Consider the following 12,575-nt stretch of genomic DNA (forward strand, 5'->3'; position numbering starts at 1 on the left):
GTCGAAGCAGCAGTCCCAACACAAATCGAAGTAGAAGAAGCTTGATCGTGAGAAGGAGCCAGAAAATCGACGCATGTCACGTTCCATTTCCTATTCAGTCAGGGAATATAATTATTATAACTATTTAACAACCACACAATGTGATTTAATGCAATGTATACAATCAAATATTATTTTATGGGTGATCTAAACATACCGTTAGCATCGATTTTAATTCCAATGGAATAAATAATAATATATGCGCAATGTTTGTCTCAGGAAGTACTACGGCCTTTTGTTATGTGTTATCAGCAAGAGCATATTATAATGCTGATTAAAATTAGTAGAATCAGCTCGTTTTGCCACAAAAATATACCTATTCACATAAACAGGGCAACAAAACCAGTAGCGCATTTGCACATAATATATTCACACTTTATTGCACTCAAATAGAAAGTGATAATAGAATAAAAACCCTTTTATGCTGCAGAACATTTAGGTTAAGGTGAAAACACTTCAGGCCATCGCGAGTTCTTTGTCACTGCTTTATAATTTATTCATTTTATAGAATTTTACTTGATTAGGAATTATTTGATGGTTTTAAAATTTGAGTTTGAAACAGTGAAATTCAAATTATTATAAGAAAAGCGTCATAATATTATATTAATATAGATACAACATATACATAGAGGATGGATAAAAATAGATTGACTGCACTTTATAGAACGCATTTGGATGAAAGTGTCCAGAAAGATCGAACCAGGCGTACTCTTAACTAACGTCAGGGCTTAGTCTGGATTTAGTGCTCGACCGAGCGCTCACGTCGCTTCGGTCGAGGGTAGCGCGTACCCGTACGAGTTGACCACGGTGTGTTCTCAACTGACAGCAAACTTGATTGGACATGTATAATTGCGAAGAAAAATGGATCCGCGCGCTTACGGTCGGTTGCTCGGTCAGCGTCGCACTCACAGAGTACCTTTGTATGTACTAGTGTGGCACTGAATGGACATAATAATATGTATCGTCATAGCGCGTCAGCGGACTGAGGTACGCTGGATTTAGCGTTCACCTTCGGTCGAGCACTAAATACGAACTAACTACGAAGATAATTACGAACAGAAGAATGTTACGAAGAGCTGCTGGCCCTGATTCCTGAAGGCGGCCGTTTGATGCAGTCTGCATGTAGACTGACAAGTGTTGGCGGAATGAACACATAACTCATAACATTCTGCGTCTTCTGCGTGTCTTTTGGTATTGCAGGAGTATGTGGATTGTGGGCAGTGGTGATCTGAACAATATGAAACCAAAAAAAATAAGGAACAAGTTTTTTTTTTTTTTCAATAATTCTATTTAATATAGCTTTTAGCGCAAATAAAAAAGGGAGAAAGGGATATAGGTTAGTAAACTGTAGCGTTACAAGCTTAGAAAAAAATTAACTAATGAATTAACCTCGTTTTTTATTTACTTTTCACATTTATATACATACTTTAATCATTTAATCAAATTACCTTAGTCGAAGAAATAGCTTATACCGAAGGGAGTGGATATACATTGTGATAAATTTGACAGTAATATAAAAAATAAAGGCACACAGATGCCGAATTGATAAGAGGGACATTACAGAGGGAACAAGACATACAAAAATTTCGGTCGATGCGTCACTCGGACGATTGGTAAGAGCGTTCGTACGGAACCCGAGAGCCGCGGGTTCAAGTCCCGAATCGTCCATGAATTTTGATATAAAATAAAATTTGTATATTTAATCCCAGAAGAGTCACTTAAAAATAACTAACTGCTTAGGAATATTCCTTTCGCCGAATAGAGGTGAGGTAACAATGGATTTTACAAAAAAAAAACCGTAAGAGTTTTTCGACTTTACTCCTTAAGATTCGATTTTCATATAAGGCGCCTGGTATAAGAAAAATATGGAGAGTGGAGAATGGAATAGTAACATTTTTGGTGCGCATCATTTCTCGCACTCGTTTCATTTTTCAGTTGGCGTGAAACTTTTATTTAATTAATACGCTTTTATTAGCTTCTGCTCTATGTCTGTTTGAAACCGACTCCATTGGATACAAATTATTTAAGTTTTCTTTAGTGTTAATTCCGCCAATATTTGTCTTTAAAACAATTCGACACGTGTTTCGCCTCTACACGAGGCATCCTCAGGACGTGTTGTCTCGCCAAAATCTGGCACGAGACTGAATCAAATGAGCCGGAAGCCGCTCTTTTATACCCTCGCCCCATGAAATGACGCGCTGTGATTGGTCGGCTGTTGTGACGTATTACCCCCGGAAGAGACACGTAACAAAGGTGATGGGACTAAATTTGTTTGTTCATTCAACAATGTAAACATATTGTTATTTTTGTGTTTTATTATTTCTAATTGCTCTAACACATTTAAGCGAAATCCTTTTTCACATGTATGCAAAATATTAAAATTATTATTGTTTCCGAGTGAGTGACCTGTATCAATTAGATGTTTCGCGAAGTTTGATTTTTCGGGATGATTATTCGTAAATGCGGCAATATGTTCCTTTAATCTAATTTCGAAATTTCGACCTGTTTGACCTATATATACCCCGTTACAAGTGTCAAATTTCGAAATTAGATTAAAGGAACATATTGCCGCATTTACGAATAATCATCCCGAAAAATCAAACTTCGCGAAACATTTAATTGATACAGGTCACTCACTCGGAAACAATAATAATTTTAATATTTTGCATACATGTGAAAAAGGATTTCGCTTAAATGTGTTAGAGCAATTAGAAATAATAAAACACAAAAATAACAATATGTTTACATTGTTGAATGAACAAACAAATTTAGTCCCATCACCTTTGTTACGTGTCTCTTCCGGGGGTAATACGTCACAACAGCCGACCAATCACAGCGCGTCATTTCATGGGGCGAGGGTATAAAAGAGCGGCTTCCGGCTCATTTGATTCAGTCTCGTGCCAGATTTTGGCGAGACAACACGTCCTGAGGATGCCTCGTGTAGAGGCGAAACACGTGTCGAATTGTTTTAAAGACAAATATTGGCGGAATTAACACTAAAGAAAACTTAAATAATTTGTATAATTATGGATTTCCGCAAAGTAACGCCTTATTCAATAAATAGACTCCATTGGACTTGATTTTGTTTAGTACCTGTTCAAAGACAATCGTTCTTGAGGAATAAACTCCAGTCGTGCGTCGGAGCTGGCACATACACTTTTTTTTTATTATGGTTGGAACACAGTCTTTCCGGTCAGCTTGTACGTTATTATGATTCTAAATAAAAGCTTTTTGAAATGGAAATTGACATTAAATGAGCTGATAATGCTATTTATCATCATCCGATACAATCAGTTAATTGAATGGTAAAAAAATATGAAGCAAAAGGAAGCTAAAATTATAAATGATGCTTTTGTCAACCTTATCAAATTCGAGTAATTATAAGGCACACTTGTGGTAGTTGACATAATCTAGGAAATACGCCAAACATTCGGTTGTGACATTCCTATAAAATACAATCCACAGACTAATAATGTACGGTTTGCTAATCTACGATTTACGCGTTCAATGGAAAAGCTATCAATTTGTAATGGCGTCGTAATCTACCCCTTCTTAACGTAACGGCCTGTAATGTTTTTCTAATTAATTTCTCTTTTATTTCCCACATCGAGGGGTTGGCGACCCTTGGATCTTAATATGGCGGCATGTCGCCTTCAAAACAAACTGACATGTGCCCGTTTCGCACACATCTATTATTAGAAACGTTAACTTAATTAGTGTTTTCTAGTGAATTCCTTTGTTTTTATTATGTCTATGTTATGACATCTTATTTATTAAGCATACTGTTTTCTAAGTGGTATATTCCTCCTCGGTGGATACGCTTTTGACAGCGCGGTCGTGGTTGTAAAGTAGTCTTGTTATTACGGGCAGATGTAATCATCAATAAAATAAATAATGTGGGACTACCGACGGCGCAGTCTAATGCCTTTCACTTTACCCTGGACGACAAGGATTTTATGAACTTACTCCCCTACCCAATACGAGTCCAAAGAAAGTATATTGGATTATTATGAGTATGCGGGAGTGCACTATTGCAGATGAACGCTGCTTGCTACCAAGTTCCTGAATTTACGACACGTTTGAGCAAAATTTAATCCAGGAAACTCGCAGCCTTCTACAGCACAATATTTCCAGAGCGTCTATCTTTTTCTTTTGAACGTCTGGAAAAGTCCACGGTTGGCAGTATAAAAAGTATGGGTAAGATTAGCGTCCCCATGAACCGAGTTTTTTTTTAAATGATGGGAAGTGTTGAGTATGCTCCAATCTTGAAGGTCTCTAAGTCGTAATGGTTCGGGAAATCTGCAGGCGGTAATTGAGTCCACAAAGTGACTACGAGCTAAGAAATTCCACTCAAAACGCGCGGTTGTGGTATCTGTGGCTTTTGTGATGTTATTGTTCGACCCCTATAGCCCAGTGGTTAGTGACCCTGCCTACTGGCATAGAGCTCCCAGGTTCGAATCTCAGTAGGTGCAATCATTTATATGATGAATATGATTGTATGTTTGTTTCCGAGACTATGGATGTTTATATATATTTATGTATGTTTAAGTAAATATATCGTATTAAATATATCGTTGCCTTGCTCCCATAGTACAGGCTATGCCCAGTTTGGGGCAAGATGATTTGGGTAAAAGTGTGTCAATATTATTATTATTATTGCTTCTCCATAATCCATTGGAGTCCTTATTATAGCTATAGGTCTCTGATGTGTTATGGTATCTTGATTGATATGAGAATTAATAGAGCAACTGATATTGATGAGCCTGGAAAAGTATTGGATTCTTCCGTGTTGAACGATTGATGCGAGTGGCAAAAAGCCAGAGAAGTATTTCGTGGCCATAAAAAATAAGGGCTTGTAATCAGGACAGGCATTGTTTGTATGATTATGATGCTAATAGCAATCAAAAGCAAGCAATCAAATATTTCAAGTGATGGAATTAAGTTTAGAAAAGCCAATAAAGTTCAAATCATTTAGAAAGATTGTATGGAAACATGTGACTTAGAAGTATAAGTGTGTATGTAGAACTAGCTGCTTGAACCCGTGACTTCGTTCTGTTACCATATTATTTTGAGTTCCAATCACTTGCATATTTATCAAACAAACCTAATAGTATATCCCTCATCGTTAAGACAACTTTCGTAAGAAACGTTTTCGTTGGACCATTTTTTCTCCGACTTACTTTACAAATACGATTACCATTTTTAATCAATAATACTCACAAATAAAGTAGCTTTCTACTAGTAACATAATTTTCAAATTCAGTTCAGTAGATTCAGAGATTACCCACTATAACCTCACAAACTTTACCTATTTATAATATTAGTATTGTTAAGTTTTTGCCATTACTAAAATAAAACTCCTTTTTGTTAATTGAATTGTGTCCCGTCAAAAATATATTTGAAACGCTGTACCGGACTATATTGTGGCATCAAAGCTGAAACAGTGTGGAAATGACGTCACCAAAACTGAGCGAAGTGGAAGCAGGTTAATGAAATGTCTGTCAGCGCTTTGGAAGTACAAATTTTAATTGAAAATCGCTTTTTGAGCTCACACCTTCGACTGTTTAAGTTAAACGAGAGTGGAAATTAGTTTCATTTTAAATTAAATTCCAACACGTTCTAAGTTCTCATCATACATAGGAATGCGGATTGCATCAAATTCAGCAGGTATTTGAATTATGAAGCAATTACTAGAAGTGCAATTATGTTCGGTATTGCATTTTCGTATTGTTTAATTATTTTTCTCAATATGTGATATATCGCCACATAGTATGTTACTTACGTAATCTTTTATTTTTGTATTCTTGTGTCTTGTCTCAATAAAGTTTTCCTGTTATCTTAAGCACACATCATTGTTTATTGTTAGAGACCGGATTATATGCAAATGCATATTGCATATGCTTTGCATATCTAGTACCTTTTCAGCGGTAGTTGGATATTTTAGAAAAAAAATAATTATTATGCATATTTACGCACGATCTCGCCTATCGTTCGATGCTTTTCATAGGACGCCCAAACAATGCACTCAAAACATGTAACAGTAACCAGTAACCTCAGTGGACGTAGAACGCTCCTTTTCCGCTTACAAAAATTTACTAAGCGATCGTAGATACAATTTGTCTACAGAACATTTAGATCAGCACTTAGTATTAAGTACATGTTTTTAAAGGTAAATCTTTAATTTCATTGTTACCTAAGTAGGTATATCTTGTATTAGTTTCTTTCACAAATACGATTGTCAGTACAAACCTTTATAAAATGAAATAAAAATATGACTATTTATTTTTTCCTGTTTAATTTTATGCATATTTTGGCCCTTTTTATGGATGTCGTGCATATTTTAGTTATTTTACTTGCATATTTGCGTGCATATTTTGGGCATTTTTTGCAGCATATAATCGGGTCTTTATTTATTGTTTTTCATAAAAGTTTCAACACAGATATGAAAACTCCGATCTTAGTACTCAACATTGATCACAGATGGCAATATAGGTGTTTCATGGCTTTTAATGTGATCCAAGAAACGACAAACTTATTGTATATATTAAAATTTACAGGAGCAAGTTAATTTCGGCTCATGACGTCACTATGCGGTAAAGGGTTAACAAAATTAGAGGTAGGTATTTTAAAAACATCAAATTCTTTAATTCCAAAAAGAACTTTTTAGAGATAATTTAATGTAGAAATCCTGAAACTACTAGTATTTTTGTCGACAAATAATCTCGAAGGAGATGAAATTTTCCTCGTAATAGGAAAACTTTCAGAGCTCTGTGAGAGATTGTAGAAAAACCGCTACAAATGCTAGAGGCTAATGGAGTTATCTCAAGTGCGCAGCCGAATTAAGAAAGTGCAAATTAAACTTAACTGGATATCTACTACAAGCGTGTATATATTGTGTGTTGTTTCAATTATTCTTTACTTACCCGGGTGGTTTATCTCCTGCTATTATTCGAAGTCAGCATGAGTTATTGAATTACATTTTTTGGATATTTATAACCAATTTCTTTTTTTATGACAATAAGAGACGAGACGAGCAGGACGTTCAGCTGAAGGTTTGGTGGAAGGTGAATTGATACGGCCTGCCCATTAAAATGCACTGCCGCTCAGTATTCTTGAAAAACCCAAAAATTCAAAGCGGCACTACAATGGCACCCATAATCTAGCCAGCATCCTTGTGCAGAGGAGCCTCCCACTGGTATACTTTTTGGCGCGTTGGGAAAAAATGATAAGAGTGAATTTTAGTTGAGAGCGCACACCGACATCTAAAAACAACAGAATGAAGTTGGTTTCTAAATGTCTCTTAAATTATTGTAACCATTACGAAGACTGTACTATTGTAGTCTCCATACTAACTATATTTAAAACACATCGTTTTCACGGACTAGTAAAAAATAAAGACTCCGTGTCCCCTTACATAACAGTGTAGCACCAAAACAAGCCCATTAACGTGAAAATACATAGCCCCACGCACATACTTACAGTACTACAGGCTTATAGGCGGCCATTATAAGAATTGTCATCCTCTGTGACAGATCAGTTTGCGTCTCAATAAAATACTTTAAGAATGCCGTTGTGTATTGTGAAAAAGTGTAAAAACGATACTATATAAGTATTTGTGTTCATATAGAATTATTTAAGGGAGAAAAAATTGTGTAACTAGTCTCCCCCGTAAGCGCACACACTTGTGCTTCACTTGCTAATATCACGGCGCAGAGTCCTTCTTTTTTTACCCGTCCGTTATCGTTTTGTATTAAATGAGGATAAAAATAAAATAATACATGTTTTAGTTTGATATTTAATTATATATGGACTTAAATGATAATGTATTTCGTGATAAATCTATCTATTAAAAAAATTGTTTTTATATTTTCAATTTTAAGTGTAATTATACATTTGAAGTTAATTGTTAGTAAATTTTTATTTGATTACATTATATACTTCTATTAAAAACATGTTTATTAAGTATAATGTTAAATTTGATGTCTGAGTAACTGTAAATATATTTTTGTTATATTATAATACTGTAAAAAAGAAAATTTTATCATTTTAGCTACTCTTAAGTTTTTGTCTCGCGCAAAAAAAAGTTATAATTTATGAGGCGTGCATATAAGCACACACATAATATTTTTAAATTAAATAATAGAATTTGAAATATTAAAATATGAAAAAACAAAAACTTGTGCCATAATATTTAAGTTTAGGCTTTAGAAATATTTTCTTTGTTAGTGCTGAGCAGTGTCGAAATAAAAGTTATATAATGAGAATTTCGACATAAACACGAATACAGTTTTTTGTAGAAAAAACTGTCTTTGTTCAGTATTTTAATTACAAAGTTTTGGTAGTGCTTCTCCAATTGTATTAAATTAAACTGGTTGAGAGTACAGCAACAGTTTACAGACACAAATGTTGTATTTTCTTACAATATTTGCCTATGCGTTGTTTCTAGAACATTCAATCACAATGCAATATTGTTTGTTTAAATTTAAAACAATAGCGAGCTCATTTTGTATTCCATTTTATGTGCAGTCAGAGAGTAACACAGAATAAGGCTTATTAATATGCTACAGGTCCGGACGGGAACAGTTTGTGTAAAATGGAACTATGGAAATAAACGAAATTTATTTATTTATTTATATGTATGTATACACTTGTATTAAAATAATATATGAAAATAATTGTGTTTATCCGTCTAACTAATAGAATAACCTTTATAATGTATAAATGTAATGATCGTTTATTCAAAACGAAAATCACCGAAAATTAGTTTCCAATGTAAAAGAAAATGTACAAAACAAATGTGTTACGAAATTTAAAAGAATTGTTAAAAACGTTTGTATGGGAAAGGTTACTATAGCATAAACTATTTTCTTAATGACACCACGGAATGGGAATAAAGCGAACACCCTCAGGCTCTTTAATTATAAATGTTTATTGTACGATATCACATTGTAATCCATATTTTATATTAAAAAAAAGCCCGCTGAGTTTCTTGCGCCCATTCTTCTCAGGTCTGAGGCAGTCTCTTTTGAATGGGTGGTAGTTTTTGACGTTCAATAAGTGATTTTAAATCCTAATTTGAATAAAAATATTTGTATTTGAATGACTTGTTTTTTACCGACCATTTTGAAATTTTTACAGGATATCAAAATACGTGAATGGTTTTAATAATCTATCCATCTGTTGTTAATATAGTTTATCTGTTTAGTAACAAATAAAATTATTTTATGTAACGTTACATAAATCTTATTAAAATGTATTTATATTTATTTATTTATTGAAGTATTAATAATAATTTCTAGACTTTTCACCTTTTTTTTGTAGTGATGGCTTATCATACATATCAACTAACAGTGCTGTACTTACAATTAACAGTAAATAAACAGTACAAAAATAACATTCGGTAAAGATAGTTCATTCCTCGTAAGTTTAAGGCTTTTACGTTACTCTCCACATTCAAGATTCACAAGATATTTAAGGAATTTCAAGCAAGGTATGCGAACTTACCCAAAATTTACCCGTTTGCTTTATGTGAGGTTGCATTTCAGAGAAATTCTAAATTTTGATTCGTGATTTACAAATGATTAGTTAAATCAGAATGTTTTTAATTAGAATAGTTAGGGTCCTTTCAATTTGAACAAAACACCTTTAAAGGATTAAAACGAAATTGTAACTGTTTTTTCAATAGATTTTTGCGTAAAAGTTAAATTTTTGTTTTATTTAACCCGACGTTTCAATACGTTTCCAGATTTCATTTTCAGGGGGACTCTTATTTTGAACTGCTGTTATTTCAATTTTTCAAGTTTTATAATAGTTTAATTTACTTCAAACGCGACATTGATAACTTCATAAAAGTGTGTCCACTTTATACAAACGCTTCTGTCATTCATCAGGTCACTCGGACGTTCCTGTGTCCTCTAAATCCTATTAAAAACAGATCTTTTTGTAATTTTACATAAATTTCACTCAGGCTCGCTGAGAATGGGATCATTTGTTTTTTAACAGCTGTGGGTTTTGTTCCGAAATTCCAACATGATGACGAACCTACCGAACAATCATTCGAAAATATTAGAACCTGTGGAATGCATATTCTATGTGTCGCCTTACTAAGAGAATGCTCCCTGAACTTGAAGTTAAATAAAAAGAAGATTGGTGTTGCCTTATATATATATATATATAAATATATATTATGATGATGATCAAACAAACCGTTAACAGTGTAGACGTTAAATTTGTAATTTAACTATCAAACTTAGCAGCTAATCCAGTGGAAGAGTCCTTTGCAAAGTATGCCGGATAGATTATAGGTGCAACGGAGTCTATTTCTACCGTGAAGCAGTAATGTGTAAACATTATTGTATTTCAGTCTGAAGGACGCCGTAGCTAGTGAAATTACAAGGCAAATGAGACGTAACATCTTATGTCTGAAGGTGACGAGCTCAACTGTAGTGCCACTCAGAGTTCTTGGGGTTTTTCAAGAATTCCAAGCGGCACCACATTGTAATGGCCAGGGCGTATCAATTACCTGCTCATCTCGTCCCTTATTATAATAAAAAAAAAATCTAAAAGCCTAAATTATCAAAAATAATGGTTCATCGTTTTGCATGGGTAACATATACACATGCACATATTGATTATAATTATTGATGTGATAACTTCTTATGGGAGGGTAAACCGCTTCGTAACGTAACGCGTTACGGCGCCAATCTTCAAGCCAGACGCTTCCCTTTTTCTCACGCATACGGCAGCGGTAGACAGGCTCCTCACTCACTCTAACCCATTGTTTCTTTTATAGGATTGAATAATGATACTAATATTATACAAAATTCTATTTTTAGGGCATAACGTGAGTATGACACACTTCATCGAATTTGAAAACAATCTTGTACCTACCTTCTACCTATCTTGTACCTTCAGTTCTTGTATATTTTGTTAATTTCACCTACATGCACCTAAAGTATCGCTGATCTAAGGACGATAAATTATTTTGTGATACAGTCTTATTTTACTAGTACGAAAGGAGTAGGGTAAATCAGTTTAATGTCAGCCACTTAGTTACCTATAATAATGAATGCTTACTTTGAATAATATTAAGTTATATTCTGTTTCGTTAAATTGTATAGATTAAGAAACTGCATAACAGTTGTTTTCTTATTGTTATAAAGATTGTTATTATTATTATACATATTCAAGAATCTTAACTATAATAAACAATTTTATTAATAAATAATCTTTCCTTGCATTATCATACATAAAGTTTAAGTAATAACCTAAGCTTTTCTCAAGTTATATCATTTCAATATTAAATAGTTCAACTTAGATTAGCTTAAGTTCACTTCTGTCGGACAATAATCAACTCAAACATAATTCATATATCTAAGCTATTTAAGAGTATTCTCATTGCTTGCCTTATACATAGCAATAGTAAAGATTCATTTGAAAATATTTAAGTCAAGTTGACATGACAGTGTGTGCCAGCCTTAATGAATGTAGCGATGAAGGGAACCCTAATTACAACCCCATGCAGCCTAGATTACTATCGCGATTGAAAAGAATCCTTCCTTCAAGGGGGGGTTTTAATTGCGAAACAACTGCATACCACTCATCTGGCGCGGTTTGAGGTTATGTGGAGTTGTGGGCTAGTGACCCCAATCCCACATCTCTATATAAATATCTTCCTCGTTAAGTGTTTAACAAAGAGATAATGCAGAAAATAACTTTCAAATTAACATAATATTAAGGTCAAATTCAAAGTCAAAAATATTTTACTGTCATAAAATTAACAGGTTGCTCGTGAAAGTCAATCACCAAAAATACAGTTCAAATACATCTTAATTAAACAAAAGTTTAAACATACAAATTTTTAAAATAATACAATCCAGTAAAACACAAGGCTGAACCATCAAATCCATAAAAAATATAAAACTATTCAATTCACAACTGTACTATCGTTTACGTAATCTTCAATACTGTAATAAGCCTTCGTTGCCATAATTCTGAGTTGAATAAAAGATTTAAATCTATTTATTGATAGTACAGATACACTTTTAGGTAATGTACAGTCAAATTTAATTTAATACCATTGCATGCAACAGAATTGACCAATACCTCCCTACATCTCCTGCCTTGGTGAACACTGTTTAAATTTCATTGTATTATATAAAATAGCTTCTCGTATTTATTATTATTTTTTCTTCCTTATATATTTACATACATACGTTTTTTATTATTTTTGTTATTGTCATTATTTATTTTTAGTAACATTTTTTTTGTTAATCATATTTTTTTTTCTCATAATAATTATTTTAGTGCCACAATTAATTATATTTTACTTTTAAAAATATGTCAGTTCAGCTCCAAACTTCACACAATGGGGTCACTGAAAATCAGTGTTGTGCTCATAGTGTATGGACACAACTATAACTGAGTGGACTCCAGTTTTGGAAGACCACTGCCACATCAAGTTTTGCTTTTGTTTCTTTTGTATTAAGTTAAGTAAGTTTAGTATTAGATTAAGCATATATTTTGTTCTCTTTAAC

Source organism: Leptidea sinapis, chromosome 25 (genome assembly GCF_905404315.1).
Source record: "Leptidea sinapis chromosome 25, ilLepSina1.1, whole genome shotgun sequence".
Taxonomy (NCBI): Eukaryota; Metazoa; Arthropoda; class Insecta; order Lepidoptera; family Pieridae; genus Leptidea; species Leptidea sinapis.